At 35.4% G+C, this 5,870-nt stretch overlaps 1 long non-coding RNA gene across 1 annotated transcript in view; it reads left to right on the top strand.

The window, feature by feature from the left end:
• Nucleotides 1–5,870, top strand: part of LOC110442591 — a 22,277-nt gene that overhangs the window by 6,532 nt on the left and 9,875 nt on the right. Inside the window, exon 2 of the long non-coding RNA XR_002462029.1 lies at nt 2,627–3,011. This is a non-coding gene — a long non-coding RNA (uncharacterized LOC110442591). The remainder of the gene's footprint in view (nt 1–2,626; nt 3,012–5,870) is intronic.

The raw sequence follows: 5,870 nt of genomic DNA, 5'->3' as shown, positions 1-5,870 counted from the left end.
AAAACAAACTGTTATACTCAAAACTAAACACAAGTCTGCGAAGAATAAACGTCGGTTTAAACAATAAACGGTGACTCGTCAAATATAAACTATAATCCAAAAAATACACACAAAAAGAGAACAACTAAACGATTTTTGAAAATTAAACGAAAAAATGAAAAAAATACACGGTAAGGGTCCACCAGTGTTAAATGACCTTGGCTGTTAATAGGACGTAAAACACAAACCAAAACAGATAAAGCAATATCTGTGTAAGCAATCTGAAGTGGCGATATATACCATTTCTTTATTATTTATTTTTTTTTTATTTTTTTTTTTACAGGGCTAAATCTAACATTCCAGATCAAGGCCTATGCAATGATATTCTGTAGTTTTTAGTCCCCTACCGGTGAAACCGGGGGGACTATAGGTTTTGTCTGCGTCCATACGTGTGTCCGTCCGTCCGTTACCTTTGGTTAAGGTTTTGGTTAAAGTTTTGAAATGGCTTACCATTCGCTTAATATTGATGTTAGGATGCTGATTCTTTGCATAAAGGTTCTGTAGGGGTCTAGCATTAATGTTGTTTAGTGAAAGTGGAAAAGTAATTTTAGTTTTTTTGAATTTTTGACATGTTTTGGACTTAACTATCTTTGCCAAAATCTGCAGGTTAAGGTTTGGGTTTAAGTTTTGTAATGGCTTACCATTCGCTTAATAATGATGTTAGGATGCTGATTGTTAGCCTAGAGGTTCTTTAGGGGTCTAGCATTAATGCTGTGGATTGAAAATGGAAAATAAATTTAATTTTTTGGGGAGTTTTTGACATGTTTTGGACTTAACTATCCTGGCCAAAATCTTCAGGTTAAAGTTTTGTAACGGCTCACCTTTTACTTTATAATAGTGTTAGGATGCTGATTTTATGTACAGAGGTTTTTTAGGGATCTAGCATTAATGCTGTGGATTGAAAATGGAAAATAACTATTCTTTTTTGAATTTTTGACATGTTTTGTACTTAACTATCTTGGCCAACATCTGCAGGTTAAAGTTTGGGTTAAACATTAGTAATGGCTCACCGTTCACTTTATAATATTGTTAGGATGCTGATTTTATTGACAGAGGTTCTTTAGGGTTCTAGCATTAATGCTGTTTAGTGAAAGTGAATAAATAATTCTTGTTTTTTATTTTTGACATGATTTGGACTCAACTATCTTGGCCAAAATCTCCAGGTTAAAGTTTGGGGGGGCTGGTAGGGGACATTATTGATTCATCAATACCCACAGAATGCTTGTTCATTTAGTTGTTCAGCAAAAATAACACTTTTGTAAGCATCAATCATACTTACAAACCCTCCCTATTTAGGAGGGAGACTCCCGATTTTAGACCCTTAAATTTAATGTTTTCAATCTGAATTTACTTAACTAACATTCCTATAATTTAAGATCTAATGATTTCATCTGAAAGAGCAACTCAAAATATGTCATTTTAAAGGGTTCTTTTGTCTCTAGGGAATTTATACACACATTTTATTTATGTTTTAAATTTGAGTATGCAGAATGTCCCCCATGGAATTTAAAAAAGTTTGCAAGTATAATCAATAGCGGCAAACGGTTATGTGTCATCAGCCAACACTTACATGATAGTATTTATGTAATTTTTGCTACTATTTAGAATAGCAATGGACTCGGTACTGCTCCTCTAAGCTAATCATTGATTGTGATAAATGTAGATCACAGCCTTCACTTATGAATTAAGATTTTTTTCCTTTCCATATTTTTAAGCTAACAGTCCATATTGTCAAATTCTTTCATATGCTTTGCTTATGTTGCGGAATATAAATTGCAATAATTCCCAACTATTTTACAACCAAAAGATACTGTTTTATAGGATGACATGTCGTTATGTGTCATAAAAGCAAGTAACAAATCTAGATTATCAAAATCAACGTTTGCCTATTATAACATGTACCGCTCTCACAATTTCCCTTAATCTGATGTCAAGAGGTTTGTCCTTTAAATGTAAGTGTTTATGGTAGTGTACTTTTAGGATTAATTTCAGTGTGTAAATGTCTATACGATATTGGTTATAGACTAGCATTCTCTTACATGGTATCATTTTCATGTCACGCTTGAGTTTGTTCTGTAATACAGCAAAAGTGATTTAAAGCTTACTGTGTGTATCAACAGTGTCTTGTTTTACAAATATATCTTAAAGACATTAAGAAAAATATACATTTGTAATTCCTACCTACCAGCATTCAACCATTCCCCATTTTGAAACTGCAGCCCAGAACTTAAATATTTCTTTCTTTTTTTCTCCACCAAGGGCAGCAGTAATTATAATGTAAGGGTTTATGGTCACCTTTGGCACAAACACAGTCTTATTGTTCACACCATTCAAGTCCACTTGGTCCGTTTACTTGATTCCCCTTTGGCTTTCATGGTTAGCCACTATATATAGTGCTATATAGTGCTTATGTTCATGTGGATGCTTTTCTTTCCAGCTGAAATAGCTTGGGTAACATGAAATAACTTTCCTTTCAAATCTGTGAATTATAACTTAAAAAAAGTTATTATTTGATAGTAAAATGGTATATGACCAGTCATGCCCATGATTGTAATGATTGAAAACTTGTTTCCAATCCATCTTTCAGTGGCGAAAGACATCATCCTCACCAAACTGGCATAAGATAAATGCAGATTGGAGACCGAGTCGCCAAGTCATCAGTATTTTCACAAAACCAGCAAAATTTCAGTCCCTGAAAATGTCCAAACAATACGATCAACTTTGCTGGGACCTCATGGCATCATTCATAATTCCACCATGGTGCCAAACTCAGCCGCTAGCTTCCTTCTTGGCCACGTCTGGATGTTGACTGGATGGTATATTCATTGGGTCCCCTTGATCCAAACATTTTGTCTACATCCTTCATATATTGCAACATCAGTGTCCTGCTACTGACATCTGAAAGCTGGATCAATGCAAAGACTGGAGGGAAACGGTGACATTGTTTTTTTGATACTACAGGCACCAAGCAGGTTTGTGTCAGTATATATTCCTACCCATGTGCTATAAATATTTGATTTATCATATATATATATATACATTGGCATATGTGTGCATATTTAACACCTAAGTCTTGTTAAGTGACTATTTACAATTAGTTCTAACATTAAATCACTGAACAAGTAGCTTTTGTACTACATTCAGTGGTAATACATGGAAGTTGTGTGAAGTCGAGGTTCAACAGAATCCAGATTTTATTACAAACCTTAAGAAATGTAAATACTTGTTGAACTTTGGAATCTTGAAAATGGTGTTTTTGACCATTAGCCCGTGTTATTCATAAAATCAAATGTTTTGTGTAGTCCAAATACTGTGGAATCACTAATTTTCGTGGTTTTTTTAATTTTGTTGATTTCATGGGTAATCTTCATCCACGAATTCATAGGTCCATAAAAGTTTACAAGTTTGATATAAAGCAGTTCTTTGTTTGAGTGGCTATTCGTAATCCACAAAGTCATGTACCTACATGTATGAAATGGTGCTTTGTTGGGGAACTACAAAATGCACACCCATAAAAATATCTGATTTCACAGTGTATGGTCTCATTTTGTTTTAATTCTCACTGATGAGATTTTGATGTAAAGTTGTATGTATTTGAAGATTATTCCTGAGTTACTAACTTACTAAGTACTTTATATGTACCATTGGTTCCTGTGATGCTTTCTGATGTTTGACCAACATATATAATTATGTTTGNAGATTTATACCAGGTGAGCGATTCAGGCCCATTGGGCCTCTTGTTAGTTGGGCATTGCTCCCAATCCCAATCTCAGGTATGCACATCATTGTTGGAGTACCGGTATACATTCCTCCTCTTTTTAAGTTTTTATCTTAAGATTTTGTTATCATGTACAAACAAACACATCTCAGAATTAACTGTATGATGAGTATATCCAGAAGGTTGCTAACAAATATGATGATAAAGAGAAATTGTGTAAGTACTGAATCCTGAGGGATTCTTATTGTAACATCTGTACATTCCACTTGTTCATCTTTTATACATACTTACTTTTGGTCAGGCATCTACATGCGAATGTTGTGGTTTCCACAGTGTTTCCTGCGGCAGCGTTCTGTGTGGTGTTCAGTGGCTTTGTCAGTCTGCTCGGGGTCACTTTGGATTCGACTTTTAATGCTTCTTGTTGTTTATATGTAACAGTCTCTTAGAAATCCTGACGAGACTTTAATATTGGGTTTGTTCACATTTATTAGTTGATACATGAAGAAAAAACTACAAGATATAGCAGAGGCTTAACACACAGCTTAGAGCCATATAATGCATTGCCAGGGACAAAAGACACACTGAACCAAAGGCTCCATTAGAATAAATGGACCTCGGAGTGCCAGGTGTGAAAGTGAATAGAAGTGAGAGTGAGGTGCAAGGGAAGAATTTCAGGTTAGGCTTATCCAATAGAAATCCTTACAGTCTGTCACATGTCAATACATGAATATGATTAAAAACAGGTAACATTTTCATAAACATTAAGGAAGCACACACCATCACATTATATGAATAAACCTTAAGGAATCACATGTCACTTTTTAAAATTCAAGCAACATATAACATGATATTGACAGAATAATTCAACCTGCCACATATACAGTGTTGCCCAATGTTGTTCCTGGACTGACCTGGGAGGTTGAGTTCAGGAAGATTGTACCGGGAGAGGGTGTCCTTAAGACAGGAGTGACGATTCTTGTTGAGGGAGTCCTTGGGCAGAGAACTCTTGCTAATGGTATCTTTGGGCTCGGGGTCGATGGCATTTAAGCCCGCAGAAGCAAAAGGGATTGGGCCCCCTGCTTCTGAACCTGTGAATGACAATTTTATACTATAACACTGATAAGTCAACAAGGGTCCTCCAAGCCCTCCCCATTTCCCATGGTAATTTTTTGGCCGCCTTGACTTTGACTTTATAAACTTTTAAAAACCCTTTTGTACATTTACTTAACACAGTGCATCACCATGTCAAATTTCAAAAAGATGATTATCATAGTTCCTGATATAATCTCCAGTAACTCTCACTGATGATATGTCCTTGGGCTTGGGATAAGGCCACCTGCTTCTCTTTCTACTGTTTCTTCAGTTCCACAGTTGCTTTCAAATAGTTCCACAAATGGAAATGTGAATGAAAGGTAATGACAAATGTAAATTATAACACTGACAAGTCAACAAGGGCCTGTCATATGCCTCTCCCCGTCCAATTCTTTTAGCAGTTACCTTGACTTAAGAAAACTTTTTTAACCCTTATTGTACATATCACATTGCATCATCATATCAAATTTCAAAAAGATAAATCTTATGGATTCTGAGATTTCGAAACATAAAGGTATCTACAGACAGACACACATACCATTATTGATAAAGTGCATCTGCATCTCTGATTCAGGGGCCCATAAAAGGTATTTATTTTTTTGTAATGAGGATTTAAAAAACCTTTTTGTTGCAAATAACACCTGTTTTACCTTATTGGCAGAAAGATTAATGGATGCGAGCTCGCATTCATTTTGCCTTCTTTTCTATAATGTCTGGCTGTTTGCTCATAACACAAGCTCGCATTCATTTTGCCTTCTTTTCTATAATGTCTGGCTGTTGCTCATGATGGGAGCTCGCATTCATTTAGTTTTCTTATCTATAATGTTTGGATGTTGGCTCAAAAAACGAGCTCTCATTCATTTTGCTTTCTTTTCTATAATGTCTGGCTGTTGCTCATGATGGGAGCTCTCATTCATTTAACTTTCTTTTCTATAATGTCTGGCTGTTGCTCATGATGGGAGCTCTCATTCATTTTACTTTCTTTTCTATAATGTCTGGCTGTTGCTCATGATGGGAGCTC

Source organism: Mizuhopecten yessoensis, unplaced genomic scaffold (assembly GCF_002113885.1).
Source record: "Mizuhopecten yessoensis strain PY_sf001 unplaced genomic scaffold, ASM211388v2 scaffold716281, whole genome shotgun sequence".
In the NCBI taxonomy this organism is placed as follows: Eukaryota; Metazoa; Mollusca; class Bivalvia; order Pectinida; family Pectinidae; genus Mizuhopecten; species Mizuhopecten yessoensis.
This window is presented reverse-complemented; position numbering and strand designations above follow the sequence as displayed.